The sequence below is a fragment of the Papio anubis genome, chromosome 2 (genome assembly GCF_008728515.1).
Source record: "Papio anubis isolate 15944 chromosome 2, Panubis1.0, whole genome shotgun sequence".
Classification (NCBI taxonomy): domain Eukaryota; kingdom Metazoa; phylum Chordata; class Mammalia; order Primates; family Cercopithecidae; genus Papio; species Papio anubis.
Window position 1 is genome coordinate 151,432,201 of NC_044977.1, and position 25,598 is coordinate 151,457,798.

Here is a 25,598-nt window from a genome sequence, read left to right on the forward strand (position 1 = left end):
ATTACAATTTTTTTCCTAGGTGTTTTTTCTCCAGTTCTTCCAAAGCGTGCTGCATTGAACAACAGCCCCCATGATGCCCGGCATAAAAACAGTGATTCTCAAACTATAATAACTTTTCAACCTTACTGAAAAATAGAACTTTTCTACTTGTAGCATTCCTATAAACATCCTGTGAAACAACAGCTGGGAAAGGTCTATTTGGATCACACTGCATAAGAATTTGAGAGTTTGCATGTTTCATTTAGCATCAGCACTAAGATGCCTTTACAAATTTCATTTTAAGTAGCTGTGTAATATGGCTATACTATACTTAATTATTTCCAGATATGTAACAGTTATTATAAATGGTACTGTAATGAATTTATTATGTATAAATATTTGTTTGCATTTCTGATTATATCCTTAGGAAAGATTCCTGGAAATGGAATTACTGGATCAAAAGCTGGAGGTATTTTTAAGACTCTTGATACATATTATCAATGTTTTTTTTTCTGCAAAGATTATGCCTATTTATACTCCTACTCGCAGAGGGTAAGAGAGCATATGCATTGTACCCTTTCCACACTGAGTATTAGAAAAAATCAAAATCCTGTTAATGTAAAAGGGACACATTTTATCTCATTTTAATATGGATAACAAAAGATGGCAAGATTTATATTCTCCAGGATCAACAGGGAGAGCATCGTTGGTATGAAGAACAGCCTCAGCCAAGAGTCAGAGGTAGGAATGCTTGGGAGCTGCCCCAGTGAGCTCCTAATTGGGTGTCTAAACAATCTTTTAGCTCACACAAGGCTAATGCCTGCAGAGTTTTTCCACCAAGTAATCCATGACAGCAGCTAAAGGAAATGCCTAATTAGGGTTTTATAAATGTGGATCTATGATCAGGAAGAGACCCACATTGACCCTCTGCTAGAACTGCAGGGACAAACTGTAATTGAAAAATGATGAAGCCAGGAGGCAGCTAAAATAAATGTGTCAATGCATAGTTCAACCAAGAAAGAAGAAAATTCAGCAAAGTGACCTTTCCTTGGGGGAGAGAAGAACTTTAATTCCCGACTGTTCATGAATCACTGGTGTACCCAGCCACACCAAGCATGTCCAAGCTCCAAGAATGTCTGACACCATCCCCCGGAATGATGCCTAAGGCCTTGCCTAGACCAAAGACACATGAATCTCTGGACACCTGCAGATATGCTCCCAAGGCAGGCAGCTGCAGCTTACCTGGTAAGTGACTCAGAGACCAGAGACCCAGGGATACACGTTCAGGAACAGTAGCGGGGACGATGCCAAAGGAGGTCTGAGTTAGGAGTATGCTGGAATTTCAGTGTGAGTTGGGGGCTAGGGAAGCCTCCCATGAGATAAGGAGGAGAAAATCGGGTGAGAGGTTCTCCATGTAGTTGCTGGCTGGTTGATCCAAGTGTTATATGAGTGGCCGGGTCGGAAGTTCTGACTTGGTTTCCCCAGGAAATCAGGTGTTTTTGAATGCAGCTATTCAACATGAGATACATTCACCTACCAACTACTATCTATCAACTATTATGTCTACTAGGTACTGCAAGAGATACAGAGGTTATGAGATATGTCCTTTGCTTTCAAGATTTACAATCTAATGGAGGGGGTGTATCAAGTACACAAAATCTTCAAATGTAATGAACCTTGAGGTAAGTGTTGTAGACCAGGTGCAAGGCACTGTGAGGTCCCAGGGAATGGAAAGATTCTTTCCAGCATGGAGAAGGTGGAATTTAGGGTGGATATTCAAGAACTGTTAATATTTCATTACGAATAGTTGGCAAGTAATAAATTCTAAGGCAGTGAAGCAGAAACCTCTTATTCCTCTATTCATTCATCTATTTTTATTGTCAGAGGTACTAGGTTTGCGGGCATATAAAGATACACACATTCACTCATTTGTTAACTCCTACAGACATTTATTAAAATGCATATCCTACTTTGCAAACAAAAAAAGCACCCGCCTTTATGGAGCTTATAGTCCGGTCATGGAATTGACAGAAAGGCTTGTAACAGATCGGGATTCATATCCAGCACAGATTTGTGCAAGGTGCCATGTTAACTGTTGAGGTGGATGGGAATGACAGAGTTTGGGGGTGTCAGCCTACATTTGGGAAAGGTGAAGAGTGTGCAATAAGGCTGCAAGGAGAGATCTGAAACTGAGCACTTGGGTTGCTTTTATTCTGTAGGCAATGGGAGATCTGGAGGCTTCCAGGTGGGAGAAGGGGGTGACAGTCATAAAAACAATCAATCAATCTTGGAACACGCTTTTCAATATTGAAGCAGCTTTTCATATTCCTCCTTATACTATTTAATCTTTACCACAACCCTATAAAATAGGACCAGTTCTGTCTTAGGCAGTATTAGAAAATTAATGAGAAAGAAATGACATCATTTTTCAAGATAATTTCAACTTTTATTTTAGATTGAGGGGTACATATGCAGATTGTTACATGGGTATATTGTGTGACTCTGAGGTTTGAGGTACAAATGATCCTATCACACAGGTAATACCCAAGCATAATAACCAATAGGTGGTTTTTCAAACCATTCCCCTCTCTTTCCCTCCCCCATCTATTAGTCCCAGTGTCTATCATTCTTATATTTATGTCTATGAGTATTCAATGTTTAGCTTCCACTTATAAGTGAAAAAATGTGGTATTTGGTTTTCTTTTTTTGTGTTAATTTGCTTAGAATAATGGCCTTTGGGCTCCATCTATGTTGCTGCAAAGGACATGATTTAATTCTTTCTTATGGCTGCATAGTATTCCATGATATATATGTACCACATTTTCTTTATTCAGTCCACTGTTGATGGGCACCTAGGTTGGTCCTGTGTCTTTGCTATTGTGAACAGTGCTGCTATGAACATACAAATGCATGTGTCTTTTTGGTAAAACAATTTGTTTTCTTCTGAATATATACCCAGTAATGGGATTGCTGGTCAAATTGTAGTTCTAAGTTCCTTGAGAAATTTCCAAACTGCTTTCTATGGTGGCTGAACTAGTTTGCATTCCCACCAACAGTTTATTCCTTTCTCTCCATAGCCTTGCCAGCATCTGTTATTTGTGACTTTTTAATAATTGCCATTCTGACTGGTATGAGATAATATCTCTTTGTGGTTTTGATTTGAATTTTTCTGACGATTAATGATGTGCATTTTTTTCATATTTTTGTTGGCCACTTTTATATCTGCTTTTGAGAAGTAACTGTTCATATCCTTTGCCCATTTTTAAGTGAGATTATTTGTTTTTGCTTGTTGATTTATGTTCCTTGTAGATTCTGGATATTAGAATTTTGTTAAATGCATAGTTTATGAATATTTTCTCCCATCCTGTAGGCTGTTTACTCTGTTGATAAATTCTTTTGCTGTGAAGAAGCCCTTTACTTTGGCTCCCACTTGTCAATTTCTGTGAGACTTAGCCATAAATTCTTTGCCAAAGCTGATGTTGAGAAGGGTAGTTCCTAGGTTTTCTTCTAGGATTTTTATAATTGGGGTTTTACATTTAAATTTTTAATCCATTTTGAGTTAATTTTTGTATATGATGAGAGGTAGGAGTCCAGCTTCATTCTGTTCCATATGGCTAGCCCATTATCCCAACACCATTCATGGAATAGACTGTCTTTATTCCATTGCTTATTTTTGTCTATTTTGCTGAAGATCAGATGGCTGTAGATGTGCAGATTTATTTCTGGGTTCTCTATTTGGTTCCATTGGTCTATGTGTCTGTTTTTGTACCAGTATCATGCTGTTTTTGTTACTGTTGCCTTACGGTATAATTTGAAGTCGAGTAGTGTGATGCCCCCAGGTTTTTGGTCTTTCTTCCTTTCCTTTCCTTTCCTTTCCCTTTCCTTTCCTTTCTTTTGCTCAGTATTGCTGTGGTTCTTTGTTTTTGTTGTTTGTCTGTTTCACATAAATTTATGAGTAGATTTTTCTAATTCTGTGAAAAGACATTGGTATTTTGATAGGGATAACATTTAATGTATAAATTGCTTTGGGAAGTATGGTCATTTTAATGATATTGATTCTTCCAATCCTTAAGCATGAAATGTTTTCCCATTTCTTTGTGTCATCTCTGATTTGTTTCGGCAGTGTTTTGTAGTTTTCTTTGCAGAGATCTTTTATCTCTTTGGTTAGATGAATTCTCAGGAATTTCATTTATTTTGTGGCTATTGTAGATGGGATTATGTTCCTGATTTGGTTCTCAGCTAGAACATTATTGGTGTATAGAAATGTTACTAATTTTTGTACATTAATTTTGTATCCTGAAACTTTATCCATTCCAGGAGCCTTTTGGCAGTCTTTAGGGTTTTCTAAGTAAGGAATCATATCATTGGAAAAGAGAGATGGTTTGACTTATTCTTTTTCTGTTTGGATGCATTTTATTTCTTTCTCTTGCCTAATTGCTCTGACTAGGACTTCCAGTACTATGTTGAAAAGGAGTGGTGAGAATAGGTGTCCTTGTCTTGTTCTAGTGCTCAAGGGGAATGGTTCTTCTTGGGCTTTTCTCCATTTAGTATAATGTTGGCTGTGGGTTTGTCATAGATGGCCCTTAATATTTTGAGATATGTTCCTTTGATGCCTTGTCTGTTGAGGGTTTTTACCATGAAGGGATGCTGGATTTTACCAATGGCTTTTTCTGCATCTATTAAGATAATTGTGTGGTTTTTGATTCTGTTCACATGGTGAATCACATTTGGTGAATCACATTTATAGATTTGCATGTGTTGAATCAACCTTGCATCCCAGGAATAAAATCTTGACTGTGGTGAATTAACTTTGTGATGTGCTGCTGTATTCAGTTTGCTAGTATTTCATTGGGGATTTTTACATCTATGTTCATCATGGATAGTGGCTTGAAGTTTTCTTTTTATGTTGTGTCTCTGCCAAATTTTTATATCAGAATGATGCTAGTTTCATAGAATGAGTTAGGGAGGAGCTCCTTCTCTTCAACTTTTTGGAATAGTTTCAGTAGGATTGTTATCAGTTCTTTGCAGATCTGATAATGGGCTGTGAATCCATCTGGTCTAGGGCTCTTTTTGGTTAGTAGGTTTTTAAAATTTTGGAATTCATTATTTGTTCAGGTTTTCATGTGCTTCCTAGTTCAATCTTGGGAGATTGTGTGTTACCAGGAATTTATCTACTTTCTCTAGATTTCCTAGTTTGTATACATAGAGGTTTTCATAATGGTCTCTGAGGATCTTTTGCTTTTTGTGGGATTGATTGTAATGTCATCTTTGTCATTTCCAATTGTGTCTGTTGAGATCTTCTCTTTTTATTTGTTAATCTAGCTAGTGTTCTATCAATCTTGTTTATTCTTTTGAAAAAGCAACTCTTGGTTTTACTGATCTTTTGTATGGATTTTGTTCAGTTCTCCTCTGATGTTAGTTATTTCTTCTGCTATCTTTGGTGTTGGATTGTTCTTTTTCTCCCCTTCTTCCTCTAGGTGTTATGTTAGATTGTTAAATTGAAATCTTTCTAACCTCTTAATGAAGGCATTTTAGTGCTATACACTTTCCTCTTAGCTGCATCCCGAAGATTTTGGTAAGTTGTGTCTCCATTTTCAACTATTTCAAAGAATTTTTTGATTTCTGCCTTAAATTTGTTGTTCACCCAAGGGTTATTCAGGAGCAAGTTGTTTAACTTCCATGTTTTCATGCAGTTTTGAGAGATCTTGGTATTGATTTCTATTTTTGCTGCATTGCAGTCTTGAGAGTGTGCTTAGTATGGTTTTGATTTGCTTTATGACTGAGAATGTGATTGATCTTAGTCTATGTTCCATGTGCAGATAAGAAGAATGTATGTTCTGTGGTTGTTGGGTGGAGTAGTCTGTAGATGTCTCTTAGGTCCAGTTGGTCAAGTGTCTAGTTTAATGCCCAAATTTCATTGTTTGTTTTCTGCCTCAATGATCTGTCTAACACTGTCAGTGAGCTGTTGAAGTCCTTCACTATTATTGTGTGGCTGAAATGACATGATATCTTAACTCAAGGAACACATAACCTTGTTGTAAGTTAGAACTAACACACACACCACTGTGGGCTTCCACATGCGGCCTCTTGTATTATCACTTCACACATAACCAATGTCATACTCACTTCCAAATCAGGATCTTGAGCAGAGAATCATCTTCTAAATGGTGTACTTGCATGTCAGAGTACCTCCAAATGGTCCTACTTGGATGTTCTACAGGTACTTCAAACACATTGTGTCCAAGTTTGAGCTTAATGTCTCCCATGCTACAGCCTAGCCTGCTCCCTCTCCTGTGATCCCTGGCTTCAGTAAACACTCCCTCATGCAATCTGTCATCCAAGCCAGAATACTACCATTGCTTTTGCATTCCCCTACTCTTTCTCCACTTCCTTGACTGCACAGTTCTGATAATGCTTTTGTCTTGTCTATTCTCCCCTCATTCCTGATCTGAGCTTACAATACTCACTAGAGAGGGGAAAGAGATGGATGGAGGGGTGACTGATTGAGAAAGTGAGTCTGAGACAAGTTATTGCAAGATAGAAAGGACTTGAACAGGGGAAGAGGACCATTTGTAGCAGGAGAATAGTGAGAGGGCTTTGATGTGAGTGTGGTTGAACAGAGTGAGCAGTCTGCTAAGTGACCAGCTGCCCTGGGTTTTGAGGAACCACAGAATGAGACAGACGGGATAGCGAAAGGGGTTGTTACAGGCCAAGTCTTTGGGTAATGAGTTAGGTATCACAGCTGCCTCATGAATTTCTAGGGAATCATGTTCTGACTTTGGGAAAATAACAGAACCCTTCTAATCCTTGGGAGCCTCATCTGTGAAGTGAGGATAATAATAGTATCTATGCGTAGGTTTGTTGTGTGAACTGAGCTAAGTAAGGCGTATACAATTTTTAGCACATATTTTCAGCCTGATTGAATAGGGGACTGCTTTCCTTTCCAAATAAATTGAGATGCTGGATATAATATAACATTAACAACAGAAGAAAACAGAACTCTTCAGGAATGAAAAACAAGGAAAGCGTAGCTGCACCAGGGAGTTGAAACTGAGTGGCTGCTGAGGAGCTGTGGCCTACCACCTCAACTGGAGTTTTAAAGTCTGTGAGGAGCAAGAATGGGGACCTAAGTTCTCTACGCAAAAAAAAAAAACAAAACTTGAGCTGAGATGTCTGCATAAAGCCTGAAGCTTCAAAGGACTGTCTGAATTCGGGTCCCAGAATAAACACTGCCACTTGCCCTAGGGATGCAGGGAGGAAGCCAGCCAACCACTTTGGAATAAGTGGCCTCTGAGAAGTTAGACGCCCAGGTCTGCTCTGTGCCCAGGCATCAAGTCCAAATGCACACAGTTCACATGCTGTGGAAATCCTCGACTCAGAAACAAACTTAAAAATGCATCCTTGAAGTCTTTAGGGCACTGAGCAAAGACAAACTCAAAACCTCACAATAGAGATGTATTTACAGCTTAGGGCACGTGTTAGACAATTCCTACTAGAGATAAGCTCAGAGTAAAAGATTACAAAACAAAGAAGAAACAATTCTTTGCCTGCCTGAGAAATAGCAAACACAACAAATGATTAAATTCACATAACAGGAACCACAGGAGCAGTTTGAAAGGGAACGGGGAAAGCAGGTTTGAAAAAGAGCTAAATAAAAATTTCAGAAAGGCAATAAAAATAAATCAATAAGTTAAAAAATATAAATGAGAAAGTTGAGAACAAAATTAGTGAATTTGAATATAGATGAGATTGTATGATGAAATGATAAATTCCAACAAATATCCTTGAAAGATGTGTGGCTGGAGGTGAGACTGGGCTCTAGTGGACTAGCATGCTACAATAAGGAGTGTGTTACCTTATTTTAGTGCCTTGCATTCTAGAAAGCCATTCTTTACTCCAACGGCCTTATTGTGTTAAGTTTAGATGACAATGGACAGAACTACAAAAGCCCCTGCTCCAAAGGACATATTTGAAGGGTCAACTTCATTTCATAAAATGGAGAGCTGTTTACCAGGAGGATTGGAACCATGCAAACCAGATTCTCTTAAGACTTGCAAGGCCATATGGCCTCAGGCCACTAATTTAAACATTAGAAAAAAGAGGCTGGACCTGGGGCCAACATGGCCAATTAAAAGCAGCTGCGGTCTGTGGCCCTCACAGAGAGGAATGAAAGTGATGCCTGAATTCAGCACCTTCAACTGAAATATCCACACTCTCACACTGGGACTGACTAGGCAAACAGCCCGACCTGTAGAGAATGAAGAAAAGCAAGGTGGGGCGACAGCCACCTGGGAACAGCATGGAGCCAAGGGAAGCAGTGAGTGATCCCACTCAGGAAACCATGCTTCTCCCACAGATTTTTGCAACCTGCAGATCAGGAGATCCCTTCATTAGCCCATGCCACCAGAGCCTCGGGTCTGACTCACAGAGGTGTGTGGAGTCCCGGCAGAGCAGCCACTCAGCCACACACAGAGACCCAGGAATTTTGCATAATCTGGCCCTGGGATTCCCAGTGTGGTGCAATATCTATCCCTACATACCCCTAGGAGGTGGGCTGTATCCAGGGAACCAAGCAGTGTCATTTTACGGGCCCCACTTCAACGGCACCTCACAAGTTAAGACCCACTGGCTTGGAATTCCAGCCAGCCAAAAGTGACAGCTGGAATCTGCATGAGAAGGACCAAGTTCCTGGGGAGAGGGGTGACTGTCATCTCTGTGGTTCAGTCAACTCAGCTGTTATAACCTGCTGGCTCTGGAGAGTCCAAGGGTCTGGACAAGGAAGGGTCCCCCACAATGCAGCACAGCTGTACTACCAAAAATCAGCCAGATTTCTTATTTAAGCAGGTCTCTAATCCTGTTCCTCCTGACTGGGTGAGGCCCCCCAACAACGGTCTCCAGCTACCTCCTATAGGTGCAATTCTGGCTGGCAACAGGTCACTAAACCCCCAGATAGAGCTTCCAGAGGCAGGAGCAGGCTGCCATCATCTCTGCTGTTTCTGAGCCTTCACTGGTAATACATACAGGTACAGGAAAAACTGAGGCAACTAGGGTCTGGAGCAGAACCCCAGCAAATTGCAGCAGCCCTATGGAAGAGTAGCCTGACTGTTAAAAGAAAAACAAACAAACAGAAAATAACATCAACAAAAACCCCATTCAAAGGTCAACAACCTTAAAGATCGAAGGTAGAAAAGCCCACAAAGATTCAGAAAGAATAAATGCAAAAATGCTGAAAACTCAAAAAGTCAGAGTGCCTCATCTCCTTCAAATGACTGCAATACCTCTCCCCAGCAAGGGCACAGAACTGGGTTGAGGCTTGGCTGAACTGATAGAAATAGGCTTCAGAAGGTGGGTAATAATGAACTTTGCTGAGCTAAAGGAGCATGTTGTAACTCAATGCAAAGAAGCTAAAAATCATGATAAAATAATACAGGAGCTGATAGCCAGTTTAGAGAGAAACACAACATGAGACATTCACAATGCAATCATGAGTATCAATAACAGAATAGACCAAGTGGAAGAAAGAATCTCAGTGCTTGAAGACTATTTTTCTGAAATAAGACAGGCAGACAAGAATAAGAAAAAAAAAAAAAAAAGAATGAAAAGGAATGAATGAAATCTCCAAAAAGTATGAGATTATGTAAAGAGACAGAACCTATGATTGATTGGGGGACCTGAAGATTATGTAAAGAGACAGAACCTATGATTGATTGGGGGACCTGAAAGGGGTGGGGAGAATGGAATCAAGTTGGAAAACGTACTTGAGGATATCATCCAGAACTTCCCAAACCTTAGCAAGATAGGCCAACATTCAAATTCAGGAACTGCAGAGAACCCCAGTATGATACTCCATAAGATCAACCCAAGACACATAATCATCAGACTCTTGATATGGTTTGGCTGTGTCCCCACCCAAAATCTCATCATGAATTATAATCCCAATAATCCCCACATGTCAAGGGTGAGACCAGGTGGAGGTAATTGGATCCAGGGCTGTTTCTCCCATGCTCTTCTTGTGATAGTGGGTGAGTCTCATGAGATCTGATAGTTTTAGAAACATCTGGCATTTCCCCTGCTTGCACTGACTCTGCCCTGTGAAGAAGGTGCCTGTTTCTCCTTTGCCTTCTACCACGATTATAAGTTTCCTGAGGGCTCCCCAGCAATGTGGAACTGTAAGTCAATTAAATCTCTTTCCTTTATAAATTACCCAGTCTTGGGCAGTTCATTATAGCAGCATGAGAAAAGACTAATACAATTCCCCAAGGTCCAAATGAAAGAAAAAAAAATGTTAACAGCAGTCAGAGAGAAAGGCCAGGTCACCTACAAAGGGAAACCCATCAGACTAACAGTGGTCCTCTCAGCAGAAACCCTACAAGCCAGAAGAGATTGGGGGACAATATTCAACATTCTTCAAGAATTTCCAACCCAGAATTTCAGAACCAGCAGAAGTTAGCTTCGTAAGTGAAGGAGAAATAAGATCCTTTTCAGGCAAGCAAATGCTGAGGGAATTTGTCATCACCAGGCCAGCCTTGCAAGAGCTCCTGAAGGAAGCACTAAATATCAAAAGAAAAAACCATTACCAGCCACTACAAAAACACTGAAGTATACAAACCAGTGACACTATAAAGCAACCACATAAACCAGTCTGCAAAATAACCAGCTAGCATCATGAGGACAGGATAAAATTCACACACAATACTAACCTTAAATGTAAATGAGCTAAATGTTTCAATTTAAAGACACAGAATGGCAAGCTAGATAAAGAGCCAAGACCCATCAGTATGCTGTCTTCCCGAGACCCATCCCACGTGCAAAGTCACACATAGGCTCAAAACAAAGGAATGGAGTAAAATTTACCAAGAAAATGGAAAACAGAAAAAAGCAGGGGTCACAATCCTAGTTTAAACCAATAAAGATAAAAAAGACAAAGAAGGGCATTACATACTGGTAAAGGGTTCAATACAACAAGAAGAGCTAACTATCCTAAATATATATGCACTCAATACAGGAGCACCATATTCATAAAGCAAGTTCTTAGACTCCCACAATATAATAGCGAGCAACTTTAACAAACCACTGACAATATTAGATCATTGAGACAGAAAATTAACAAAGATATTCAGGACCTGAACTCCACTCTGGATCAAGTGGACCTAATAGCTATCTACAGAACTCTCCACCTCAAGAATATACATTCTTCTCATTGCCACATGGCACTTTCTCTAAAATTGATCACATGATCAAAGTGAAACACTCCTCAGCAAATGCAGAAGAACTGAAATCATAGCAAACAGTCTCTCAGACCACAGTGCAACTAAATTAGAATACAAGATTTAAAAATTCACTCAAAACCACATAACTACATGGAAATTATACAAACTGCTCCTGAATGACTCCTGGGTAAATAATGAAGTAAGGGCAGAAATCAAGAAGTTTTTTGAAACTAACGAGAACAAAGAGACAATGTGCCAGACTCTCTGGGATGCAGCTAAAGCAGTGTTAAGAGTGAAATTTATAGCAATAAATGCCCACATCAAAAAGCTAGAAATATATCAAGTTAACCTAACATCACAACTAGAAGAACCAGCAGCAAACAAACTCCAAAGCTAGCAGAAGACAAGAAATAAAGATCAGGACTCAGAATAAAAATTACAGATGGGAGGCAGGACTAACTTGCAGCTCCCACTTGGATGGACAGAGCAACATGTGGAGGCTCACATCGTGAACTTCTGCTCCAAGAACCACCCACAGGAACATACCAGGAAAGCCGAGACAATCCATAGACCCTTTGAAGGAAGTGGATTGCTGCTGCAGGCCCCTGGAAACAGCTGAAAAACTGTAAGTACCCAAATTGTGAAAGTGTGAAAAGGAATCATCTGCCCCTGAACTCACACCCTTACTGGGGAACCTGATGGTCCAGATCACCAGAGAAGGATTTGGACTTACCTGGAGCTGAGACAAATTTAGACAGCCAAGTGAAAAACAAGAGTAGGAAGAGTAGGGTGAAGAGCCCTGTGGGCTCTCTCAGTTCCCAGGAAAGCCAATTCTGACTTTGTCTCACAGGGGTTCTTGGGGAGGGCTGCCAGAGGAAATGGGAATAGACCACATGAAGAAGGAAACTTCCAGCTGAACTTTGTAACAATTTCAATGGAATGCAAAGTTTCCTGGACAGAACCTGGGGGTGGGAGTGAATCAGGAGTGCAGACACAGCACAGAAGCTGCTGCAAGTGGGAAGGCATAAATCCTGAAAGCCCTGCTTGCTTTCTCAGCTGGCAGGTCAGTAGCCTGGGGCTAGTTCTCAGCCCAGCTTACCAGTTGCCTGGAAATAAACTCGGTGCTGTTAGATAAGTATGGGGGAAGTGAGACTGGTCTTTTGGGCTACATGGAAGCTGGGTGAGGACTGTAAGCGCTGGCTTTTCCCTACTTCCCTGGTGACCTGTATGACACAGCAGAGACAGTCATAATTCCCCTGGGAACAACCCCATTGACCTGAGAACCACAACTCCATTCCTCAAAGCAGCCACAGCAAGCCCCACCCATGGAGAGTCTGCACTCAGACACACCGAATCCTGCCACCACCTGATGGTCTTTCTCTACCTGCCCTGGTAGCCAAAGACAAAGGACATAATCTCTTGGGAGCTCTATGGCCTCACCCACCACCTGATCCTCCCTATTCTACCACCACAGCTGATGCTCTCTTGAAAGTGCCACCTCCTGGCTAGAAGTCAACCAACTCAAAAGTAGTACAATAAACAAAACCACAACCAAAGACCCTAACAGAGTCCACTTCATTCCCCTCCCACCTCCATCAGAGCAGGTACTGGTATCCATGGCTGAGAGAACTGAAGATGGTTCACATCACAGGACTCTCTGTAGACACTCCCCAGTACCAGCCTGGAGCCCAGTAGTTCTGCTGGGTGGCTAGATCCAGGAGAAAAATAACAATCACTGCAGTTTGGTTTGCAGGAAGCCACATCCCTAGGGGAAGAGGGACAGTTCCACATCAAGGGAGCACCCCTTGGGACAAAAAAATCTGACCAGCAGCCCGTGAGTCCCAAATTCTCCCTCTGACGTAGTCTAGCCAAATGAGAATAAACCAGAAAAACAATTCTGGTAACATAAAACAAGGTTCTTTACCACCCCCAAAGTATCACACCAGCTCACCAGCAATGGGTGCAAACCAAGAATAAACATCTGAATTGCCAGAAAAATAATTCAGAAAGTCAATTATTAAGCTAATCAAGGAGGCACCAGAGAAAAGTGAAGTCCAATTTAATGAATACAACATATGAAGGGAAAAATCTTCAGTAAAATAGATAGCATAAGTAAAAAACAATCACAATTTCTGGAAAGGAGGGACACACTTAGAGAAATGCAAAATACACTGGAAAGTCTCAGCAATAGAATGGAACAAGTGGAAGAAAGAACTTCAGGGATTGAAGACAAGGCTTTTGAATTAACTCACTGCAACAAAGAAGAAAGAATTCTTTTAAAAAATGAACAAAGTATCCAAGAAGTTATGTTAAATGACAAAACCTAAGATTAATTGATATTCTTGAGGAAGAAGAGAAATCTAAAAGTTTGGAAAATATATTTGAAGGAATAATTGAGGAAAACTTCCATGGCTTTGCTAGAGATCTAGACATCCAAATACAAAAGGCTCGAAGAACAGCTTGGAAATGTATCACAAAATGATCATTGCCTAGGCACATAGTTATCAGGTTATCTAAAGCCAAGACAAAGAAAAGAATCTTAAGAGCTGTGAGGTAAAAGCCTCAGGTAGCCTATAAAGAAAAACCTATCAAATTAACAGATTTCTCACCAGAAACCCTACAAGCTGGAAGGGATTGGGGCCCTATCTGTAGCCTCCTTAAACAAAATAATTATCAGCCAAGAATACTATATCCAGCAAAACTAAGCTTCATAAACGAAGGAAAGATACAGCCTTTTTCAGATGCCCCCCCCCCAAAAAAAAAAAAATGCTGAAAGAATTCACTACTACCAATCCAGCACTATAAGAACTGCTAAAAAGAGCTCTAAATCTTGAAATATATTTTCCAAATACACTAAAATAGAACATCCTTAAAGCATAAATCTCACAGGATCTATAAAACAAAAAACTATGAAAAAAAGCAAGGTATTCAGGCAACAAATGACAGAATGAATAGAATAGTATCTCACATATCAATACTGACATTGAATGTAAATAGCTTAAATGCTCCACTCAAAAAATACAGAATGGCAGGTAGCTATTCTTCTATCAGACAAAACAAACTTTACAGCAACAGAGTTAAAAAAGACAAAGAAGAACATTATATAATGATAAAAGTACTTGTCCAACAAGAAAATATCACTATCATAAATATATATGCACCTAACACTGCAGCTTCGAAATGTATACAATTACTACTAGACCTAAGAAATGAGATAGACAGTAATACAATAATAGTGGGGGCTTTAATACTCTGACAGCAGTAGACATGTCCTCAAGGCAGAAAGTCAACAAAGAAACAATGTACTTAAACTATACCTTAGAACGAATGGACTTAACAGATATTTACAGAACATTCTACTCATCAGCACGTGGAACATTTTCCAAGATAGACCATATGATAGGCCACAAAACAAGTCTCAATATATATTTAAAAAATTGAAATATCAAATACTCTCTCAACCACTGTGAAATTGGAAATCAACTCCAAAAGGAACCCTCAAAACCATTCTAATACACAGAAATTAAATAACCTGCTCTTGAATGGTTGTTGGGTAAACAATGAAATCAAGACGAAAATTAAAAAAAATTTTTGAATTGAATAATAGTGATATAACCTATCGGAACCTCTTGGATACAGCAAAGGCAGTGCTAAAGGAAACTTCATCACATTAAATGCCTACATCAATAAGTCTGAAAGAGCACAAATGGACGATCTAAGGTCACACCTCAAGGAACTAGGGAAACAAGAACAAATCAAACCGAGACCCAGCAGAAGAAAAGAAATAACAAAGATCAGAGTTGACTAAATGAAACTGAAACAAACAAAACAAACAAAAAAAAAAATAAAAAGACAAATGAAACCAAAAGCTGGTTATTTGGGGGAAAAAATAAAATTGATAGACAATTAGCAAAATTGACCAAGAAAAGAAGAGAGAAGCTCCATTAGAAATGAAACAGGATATATTATAACCAATACCACAGAAATACAAAAGATCATTCAAGGCTACTATGAACACCTTTATGTGCATAAACTAGGAAACCTAGAGGAGATGAATAAATTCCTGGAAGTATACAACACTCCTAGATTAAGCCAGGAAGAAATAGAAACTCTGAACAGACCAATAACAAGCAGCAAGATTTAAATGGTCATAAAAATAACTGCCAACAAAAAAAGTCCAGGACCAAATAGATTCATAGCTGAATTTTATCAGATTTCCTTTTTTTTTTTTTTGAGACGGAGTCTTGCTCTGTCACCCAGGCTGGAGTGTGGTGGCGGGATCTCGGCTCACTGCATGCTCTGCCTCCCATGTTCATGCCATTCTCCTACCTCAGCCTCCCAAGTAGCTGGGACTACTGGTGCCCACCACCACACCCAGCTAATTTTTTGTATTTTCTTTTAGTAAAGACAGGGTTTCACAGTGTTAGCCAGGATGGTCTCAATCTCCTGACCTCGTGATCTGCCCACCTCGGCCTCGCAGAGTGCTGGGATTACAGGTGTGAGCCACTGCACCCGGCCCATACTTTTAAAGAATTAATACCAATCATCCTGAAACTATTCCAAAAGATAAAGAGAGAGGGAGTCCTCCCTAAATCATTCTATGAAGCTAGTATCACCCTAATATCTAAACCACCATACAATTCCACCTTACTCCTGCAAGAATGGCCATAATAAAAATATTTTAAAAATTAGATGTTGGCATGGTGGCATGGATGTGGTGAAAAGAGAACACTTTTATACTGCTAGTGGGAATATAAACTAGTACAACCACTATGGAAAACAGTGTAGAGATCCCTCAAAGAACTAAAAGTTGAACTACCATTTGTTCCAGCAATCCCACTACTGGGAATCTACCCAGAGGAAAAGAAGTCATTATATGAAAAAGATACTTGACACACGTGTATGGCAGCACAATTTGCAGTGGCAAAAATATGGAACCAGCCCAAATGCCCATCAATCAATGAGTGGATAAAGAAATTGTAGTATATGTATATGTAGTATATGTATGAATATTCCTCAGCCATTAAAAGGAACAAAATAATGGCATTCACATCAACCTGGATGGAATTGGAGACCATTATTCTAAGTGAAGTAACCCAGGAATGGAAAATCAAACATCATATGTTCTCACTCATGAGTATGCACAGGCATAAGAATGACACAATGGACTTTGGGGTGGGAGGGATGTGAGGAATAGAGTACATATTGGGTACAATGTATACTGCTTGGATGATGTGTGCACTAAAATCATAAAAATCACCACTAAAGAACTTATTCATGTAACCAACCACCACCTGTTCTCCAAAAACCTAATAAAAAAATATATAAAAATATAAAAAATTCAAAATAAGAAAGAACCAAGATCAGAGTGAAACTGAAGGAGATAGTGACATGAAACACTCTTCAAAAAAATAAATGAATCCAGGAACTGCCTTTTGAAAAAATTAATAAAATAGACTGCTAGATTGACTAATAAGGAAAAAAGAGAAGAATCAAATAGACACAATCAGAAATGATAAGTGGAATATCATCACTGACCCCACAGAAATGCAAACAACCATCAGAGAATACTATAAATTCCAGTATGCACATAAACTAGATCCCAACACTGAACCAGGAAGAAACTGAATCCCTGAATAGACCAATAACAAGTTCTGAAATTGAGGCGGTAATAAATAGCCTACCAACCAAAAAAAAAAAAAAAAAAAAAAAACCCAGGCCCAGACAGATTTACATCTGAATTCTACCAGAGGTATAAAGAAGAGCTGGTACCATTCCCACTGAAACTATTCCAAACAATTGAAAAGACGGGATTCCTACCTAACTCATTTTATGAGGCTGGCATCATCCTGATACCAAAATCTGGCAGAGATACAAAAAAAAAAAAAAAAAAAAAAAAACAAGCTTCAAGTCAATATCCTTGATGAACGTTGATGCAAAAATTCTCAACAAAATACTGGCAGACTGAATACAACAGCACATCTAAAAGCTTATCCACCATGATAAACTTGGCTTCATCTCCAGGATGCAAGTTTGGTTCAACATATGCAAATTTAAAAATGTGATTCATCACATAAACAGAACGAAAGACAAAAACTACATGATTATCTCAATAGAGGCAGAAAAGGCCTTTGATAAAATTTAACATTGCTTCATGTTAAAAACTCTCAATAGAGATCAAGATCATCCTGGTTAACACGGTGAAACCCTGTCTCTACTAAAAAATACAAAAAATTAGCCAGGCGTGGTATGGGTGCCTATAGTCCCAGCTACTCAGGAGGCTGAGGCAGGAGAATTGTGTGAACCCGGGAGGCGGAGCTTGCAATGAGCCGAGATCGGCCCACTGCACTCCAGCCTGGGCGACAAAGTGAGACTCTGTCTCAAAAAAACAAAACAAAAACTCTCAATAAACTAGATATTGAAGGAACATACCTAAAAATAATAAGAGCCATCTATGACAAACACACAGCCAATATCATACTGAATAGGTAAAAGCTGGACGCATTCACCTTGAAAACTGGCACAAGATAAGGATGCCCTCTCTCACCACTCCTATTCAACATTGTATTGGAAGTTTGGCCCAGGAAATCAAGCAAGAGAAAGAAATAAAGGTATTTAGATAGAAAGAGAGGAAGTCAAGTTATCTTTGCTTGCAGATGACATGATCCTATGTCTAGAAAATCCCACCATCTTAGCTCAAATGCATCTTAAGCTGATAAGCAATTTCAGCAAAGTCTCAGGATACAAAATCAATGTGCAAAAATCACAAGCATTCCTATATACCAACAACAGGCAAACAGAGAACCAAATCATGAATGAATTCCCATTTACAACTGCCAAAACAAATAATAAAATACCTGGGAATATAGCTAACAAGGGAAGTGAAGGACCTCTTCAAGGAGAAATTACAAACCACTACTCAAGGAATTTAGAGGTGACACAAACAAATGGAAAGACATTCCATGATCATGAATAGGAAGAATCAATATCTTAAAAATGGGCATACTGCTCAAAGTAATTTGTAGATTGAATGGTATTCCCATGAAACTACCATTGACATAGAATAGAAACTACCATTCTATTAGAAACTACCATTGAATTAGAAAAACGATTTTAAAATTTATATGGAAGCAAAAAGAGCCCAAATAGCCAAGGCAATCCTAAGAAAAAGAATAAAGCTGGAGGCATCACACTATCTGACTTCAAACTACACTACAAGACTATAGTAATCAAAACAGAATGGTGCTGGTAACCAAAACACACATAGAACAATGGAACAGAATAGAAAACTCAGAAATAAGACCACACACCTACAACCATCTAATCTTTGACAAACCTGACAAAAACAAGCAATGGGGAAAGCATTCCCTATTTAATAAATCATGCTGGGAGAACTGGCTAGCCATATGCAGAAAACTGAAACTGGACTCCTTCCTTACACCATATGCAAAAATTAACTCAATATGAATTGAAGACTTAAATATAAAACTCAAAACTATAAAAACCCTGGAGGAAAACCCAGGCAATACCATTCAGGACATAGGCATGAGCAAAGACTTCATGACAAAAACACCAAAAGCAGTTGCAACGAAAGCAAAAATTGGCAAATGAGATCTAATTAAAGAGTTGCAGAGCAAAAGAAACTATCATCATAGTGAACAGAAAACCTACAGAATGGGAGAATATTTTTGTAATCTAACCATCTGACCAAGGTGTAATATCCAGAGCCTACAAGGAACTTAAGCAAATGTACAAGAAAAAAAATCACATTAAAAAGTGGGCAAAGGACATGAACAGGCACTTCTCAAAAGAGGGCATACTTGTGGCCAACAAACATGAAAAGAAAGCTCAACATCACTGATCATTAGAGAAATGCAAATCAAAACCACAATGAGATACCATCTCACACCAGTCAGAATGGCTAATATTAAAAAGTCCAGAGGTGGGCGGGTCACAAGGTCAGGAGATAGAGACCATCCTGGCTAACATGGTGAAACCCTGTCTCTACTAAAAATACAAAAAAAAAAAAAAATAAAATAAAAAGATACAGGCGTGGTGGCGGGCACCTGTAGTCCCAGCTACTTGGGATCCTGAGGCAGGAGAATGGTGTGAACCCAGGAGGCGGAGCTTGCAGTGAGCCGAGATCGCACCACCGCACTCCATGCTGGGTGACAGAGTGAGATTCCGTCTCAAAAAACAAAACAAAACAAAACTCAGAAACGACAGATACTGGCACAGTTGCAGAGTAAAAGAATGCTTTTACACTGTTGGTGGAAGCATAAATCAGTTCAACCATTGTGGAAGACAGTGTGGTGATTCCTTCAAAGATCTAGAGGCAGAAATACCATTTGACCCAGGAATTTCATTACTGCATATATGCCCAAATGAATATGAATCATCTTATTATAAAGATACATACACATGTATGTTCACTGCAGCACTATTCACAATAGCAAAGACATGGAATCAATCTAAATTTCCATCAATGATAGACTGGATAAAGAAAATGTACATATATACCATGGAATATTATGTAGCCATAAAAGGAATGAGATCATGTCCTTTGCAGTGACATGGATGAAGTTGGAAGCCATTATCCTTAGGAAACTAACACAGGAACAAAAAACGAAACACCATATCTTCTCACTTATAAGTGGGAGCTGAATGATGAGAACACATAGACACACATGGTGGGGGGAACAGCACACACTGGGGCCTGTTGAAGGGGGTGGGATCAGGGGAGGGAGAGCATCAGAAAGAATAGCTAACAGACAGTGAGCTTAATACCTAGGTGATGGGATGATCTGTGCAGCAAACCACCATGGCACATTTTTACCTAGGTAACAAACCTGCACATCCCACACATGTACCCCTGAACTTTTATTTTAAGTTGAAGAAAAAAAAAAAAGAGAGACTTTGGTTAGCACCCAGATCTTTATGCCAGGGCAAAGATGTTACTCTCATTTGCAAATCTATTCAAGATCTTCCCAGGAGGTTGCCTGCACTTCAAACTGGCAGCAAGAAGTGCAGTGTGTTTTCACTGGAAAGTAATCATGACAGCTCAGAAAGCACCTGCTGGGCCTCCTGTCAAAAAGTGACAGCTGACTCAGGGTGCTGGAGTGCTAGGGAGCAGGAAACATGAAAGGTAGCCTGTGTCAAAGAGACCACCCTCATTTGAAATTTGGTTGAGCAACATTTGGGCAAATCCCCAAAACAATCCTGAAAGACCATCGTTGTAATTTGTGTTTAGATCATGTAAATCAAGACTTGCTTTGCACCCAGGATTTAACTTCATCACCGGGGAAAGTAAGCACACCTTTATTATGCGCTGATGATGTACCTAGCACTCTAGCACCATGCTGTGTTTTTTGCGTACATAATCAGCAGGGGTTTTTTTTCTCTTTTTTCTCACCACTGCCCTTAAGCAGTGTCAATCAGATCTCCCTTTCTACCCCTAGATGATACCTTGGCAGATCTGTTAGTGTCTCAAGTCACTGTTTTCATGTATGGATGATCCCTGACTTATAATTGTTCAACTTTACAATGGAGCAAAAACAATACCTATTCAGTAGAAACTGTACTTTCAGTACTAACATAACCATTCTGTTTTTGACTTTCAACATAGTATTCAATAAATTACATGAGATACTTAACACTTTACTATAAAATGGAAGCTTTGTGTTAGATGGTTTGCCCAATTGTAGGCTAACCTAAGTGTTCTGAGCACGTGTGAGGTAGACTAGGCTAAGCTTTGATGTTCAGTAGCTTAAGTGTATTAAATACATTTTCAATTTATGATATTTTCAACTTATGATGGGTTTATTGGAAAACAACTCCATTATAAGTTGAGGAGGATCTATATTAAAAAGTCCACTTCCATTAGTCTCTTATCTAATTCAAAGCTTCTCCCCTCACCCAGCCTGGGGCTGATTTGCAAATTCCACAAACCCCCACAGGGGTAGGGCAGTGTTGATGGGAGAGCCAGAGGTTAGGGCAGAAAATCCACTCTCGAGGAAGTGGGGGTTGTGCATTTCCTGTGCTGGATCCTGCAGGAGCCTGGAGGAATGGGACATGCCAGGAGGAGATGAGGCCCCCCATTCACTATTACTTGGGGAAATGTTCACCTCAGACCCTTTCAGGCTTCCTTTCCCCACTGAGATGCTGATTGTCTTGCAAGATAAACCATGAACAAAGGGGTCCAGAGTAAAAAATGCTTTGGAAAAGCTTCATTTAACAGTCCATCAGGCTTCTTTCAGCGGGATTCCTCAGAACAGTGGTTCTCAAAGTGTGGTCTCTGAACCAGGGCATCAGTATCACCTGGGAACTTGCTAGAAATTCAAACTCTCCAGCCTCATCTGAGACCAATGGGATCAGAAACTCCAGGAGTAGGGCTTGGCCATTTGTGTTTCAATAAGCCCTCCAGGTAGCTTTGGTGTGGTTAACTTTGAGAACCTCTCAGAGACTATAATATGCTAAGGTGGAGAACAGAGTAGACTGTTCACCAAATGTTTGGACCATATTTGTCCTCCTGCTAGGTACCTATGACTATCTCAGGGAACAAAAAATCCTAGATGACACATGCTGTGAAATTCACTCAATTCATTCACACGTATTTATTGAGTACCCACTATGTTCCAGGTACTTCCCAGGCATTGGGGATGTGACAGTGAACAAAACAGACTCTAGCCAGCCCCTTCCCACTTTCTAGCAAATGCCAGTCTCTCCCACCATTCTTCCTACCCCCATTTCAAAGCTTCTCTCCCTCTGCTGACGTATTTGTTCTTGCTTCTCATTTTGAGCATGAAGACTCCTCTTACCTGTGAGCCCCTCATCAAAAAAAAAAAAAAGGCAAAAAAGCAAAACCCTCTCTTAAGCCCGCCAAGCTTTCTTCCTCTTCCCAGGTTTTTGCTTGCAGGACATGCCACAGAATTCATCTGGGGATATTTTCCTCATGAATTTCCTGAACCAGCTGACATCTGTCAGGGCCCTGGGCACAGATTCAGAGCTGCAGAGGCACAGCCACAGCCTGTCTGTTGTGGGTTGTAAGTGCCCATGTACAGAGTGAGTTTAATATTTGAGCAGGCCAGAAAGCACGTCTTAAATTTGGCAGTTAGGAAAGGGAATATTTCTCCTCATGTGTTCCCTCTCTGAACACAATAAACTGCACAAAGACTAACCAGATCGCTTGCCTCCAAATAGGAATTGTCTTCAAAGCGAGTCATTTTAGGATGGGGTTGAGGTGGTTGAGGTCTCATCCTATGGGTTCTAACCCCTCCTGCAAAAGCCTCTGAGCTTCTCAAGTTAAGTATAAGGGATATGATAGCCATTCAACAATTAGTATTGGCAGATCAACTGACTGACTGCATGAATGAACAAATGATTGCATTAAGAGCTAGCAACCCTGGAAATGATTCTTGTAGAAAAGGAGAACACGAGGGTCCAGCTTGGAAACCGGGAGTGTGTTCCTGGGGATAAGGCCATGTCTGTGCCAAATCCTTGGAATTCGAGCAAACTCAGCAGTGCCATCTGTCCAAGAAAAAGAGTTGAGAAGTCCCAGGCAGACACAGAGGGTTTTGGACAGAAGATGAGGGCCCCATAGGGAGAAGGAAGGAGGGGTACAAGTCATCAGATATGAGTGAGATAAGACTCTAGCTAGGGAGGGGCCAATGCATGTTGCACAGGTCTCCTCACCAGCCTCTGGCTTCCCTGCACATTCTGGGGATAGCAGCACCTCTTTGGATTTCCACTGAAAGGTGGTGGCTTTGAAGTGAGTTGGCCCAGGGGAAATTTCAGCTCTATCCACTTACTTGGGATTAGAACTTGGGGCAAGTTTCTTAAACTTGCTGAGTGCAGTTTCTTCATCGATAAAATAGGTGGAAAACCTATCTTGCAGGAAGAATTGATTATTTACTCAATAGGTATTTATTGGTACCAGGTCACACATTATGTTAGGTGCTGAATATAGAAAGTGAGCAAAAATAGACATAGCTTTTTCCCTTAGGTGACAGAAAAACACTCATGTAAATAAATGTAACTTTATGTCTATAAGACATCCTATAAGTAGAGGTACAAAGTGTCGTACGAGTCCATAATAGAGAGATTTTACCTAGTTTTGGAGATCAGAAAGTGATGGTGAAGGAAAGGATGAGGACAAATGTCAGAGCATTCAAGGCAGACAGGACAAGCAGAGGCAGCGCCCTGTGGCACAGAAGCAAAGGGTGGGTTTGTGCTACAGGGGTAGAGGGCAGGTGCTTTCTCCTACCCCTGCTCCTATTAGCACACCAGAGGGTCTACCTCACCGCAAACCGTGGGGATGCCCATTCCAACCTTGGAGGGAGGCTATACATAGCACAGTTCCATGCTGAGCCTGTGGAGCTCAACCCCTCAGGTTCAAATTCTGATTTGATCATGTCCTGACTGTGTAATCTCAGGAGAGTTACATTTCCTGCCTGTGCCTCAGTTCTTTCAAAAACAGAAATGATAACAATAGTAACTACCTTGAGGGGCTGTGATGATTGAGTTAATATATGTAAAACACTTAGAACACTGGCTTACCTTGTAAGTGCTAAAAGGAGTAGGTGTTACTCCTGGCATTCCTTCTTTAACTCATGGCCCTAAGTTATAATACTTACATGGTTCCTGGCATGAGCCCTCTTCCCTCCCTCTGCCCAGTCCAGGAAAAGTCTCAACCCGAATGTTCCTCATCACCCCATCTGGACCAGTGTGATTGCACCTGCCTGTGCCATTCCCTGTCCATCCTGGTCCCTCACATACTCAAGACACACATGTCATTTTACATTTTCCAGTAGCCATATTAGAAAAGAAAAAAGAAACAGGTGAATTTAATACTTCAGTCCAATATAGCCATTTATCATTTCAACACGTAATTAATATTAAAAATTATTACATTTTACATTGTTTTTGTACTCTTTGCACTCCATCATGGATTTTACCCTAGCAGCACACCTCAGTTTGGACTAGCACATTTCAAGTGCTTGACAGTCGCACGTGACTAATGGCTCTTCTATTGGTTAGCCGAGCTCTGGACTCCTTGATCCACAAGGATAAGAACCACATCCCCTTCCACACCTCCAGGTATGAGGTAGGTGCACAAGAAATGTCGGTCACAAATAAGAACGTGGAGGGGGAGTGGATGGATGAATGGTGGTCATGTTCTGCAGAGCCTCACCCGTCCTCCCAGGCTCTTACTCTGTTACTGGGCACAGAGCCTTTTAGCCACAAGGGGATCAAATCCTGGGTACCCAGTGCTAAGTTACTATCCCAAAGAGAAGGTGAGGGGAGGGCTTGAAGGACTCTGGGGGTCCAGGGCAGCATCATAAGGAGGGGAGTGTGAATAAAGAGAGGCAGGGGAAGATTCATGCTGTGTAAAGGAGAAAAAGAAATGGTCCTAGAGCACTCAGGCAAAGAGAAGAGCAGAAGGAGGGAGGCATCTCCTGACATGGCTTTACCCGCTTCTTAGGGACTTGCCAGGGGAAGCAAAGATTAATGGGAGGAATGAGAGAGAGAATATTTTCATGCAAAATGTTTCTTTCCATGCTTAATTTCTCCTTTCATTCTTTCCTAGGCAGATAAATAGCAGAGACTGATTACATGTAACTCTCTTCCCACCATGGATGCCGGTATTTGTGGGCAGCTGCAGAAGAGTAGGTGAGAGGATCTCCCAGATTATTAGGCCAGTTTTTCTGTGGCTCAGAGAGTGCCAGTGACTTGCTCAAGATAAAACAGCTTGTTAGTGGCAGGGATGGAGCCCAGAAATTCTGTTGTGCTGTCCTCAGGAACGTGTGTTCAAAAGAAGTTCTTGGCGAAGGTGAGAATAAATCGTAGGCTCTTTGAAGAGGACTCCAGTGTATTAAACAAATAGGTTGCTGAGATGCAGTTAACTACTCAGTAATGTATTTGAAGAAAATTAATTTTTCATTCTGCCTCAGAATATTGAGGCTGGTCATCCATAAATACAGCCTGTGTCTAGGAGAACAGAGGTGGAATCCTCCTTGCAAGTTTAAAAAAAATAAAATAGTAATCTCAGTGGATATCTTAAGAGAAGCATAATTATAATTTAGTTGACATATCTATATCTCAGTGATGGTAAATAAGCCTTCCCTAAATAATTCAAATAATAAATGCTGCTCCTTTGGAGAAGTGAACTGATCTTGAATGGAATTGGGTGTTTCCACCTACAGAAAAACAGCACGTGCTGGCGAGAAAGTATGTCCCACATCTCAGAGCTCACAGGGGACTGCCTCAGCTACTGGCTGTGTAAACCAGCAGCTCTATGGTAACGGGACTCTCCTTCAACCACATGACTGCCTGTGTGTGTATCTGATTGCTCTGTGGGGGAGTGGCAAAGAAGAACAGTGTGCATTGATAATGGAGCCCCAGTACAGAACT

General features: G+C 40.4%; 1 protein-coding gene and 1 long non-coding RNA gene across 3 annotated transcripts in view; one reads left to right on the plus strand and one right to left on the minus strand.

The window, feature by feature from the left end:
• Positions 1 to 25,598, minus strand: part of CLSTN2 (calsyntenin 2) — a 172,157-nt gene that overhangs the window by 33,303 nt on the left and 113,256 nt on the right. The gene's annotated exons all lie outside the window — the stretch shown is intronic.
• Positions 797 to 25,494, plus strand: LOC103882323. Of its 2 annotated transcripts, none has more exons than XR_001900080.3 (5): positions 797 to 1,224; positions 1,550 to 1,661; positions 24,148 to 24,291; positions 24,775 to 24,857; positions 25,391 to 25,494. It is a non-coding gene; the product is annotated as an uncharacterized LOC103882323 (long non-coding RNA). The 2 variants fall into 2 exon arrangements; XR_004182272.1 differs by having other exon boundaries at positions 24,151 to 24,291; positions 25,391 to 25,477.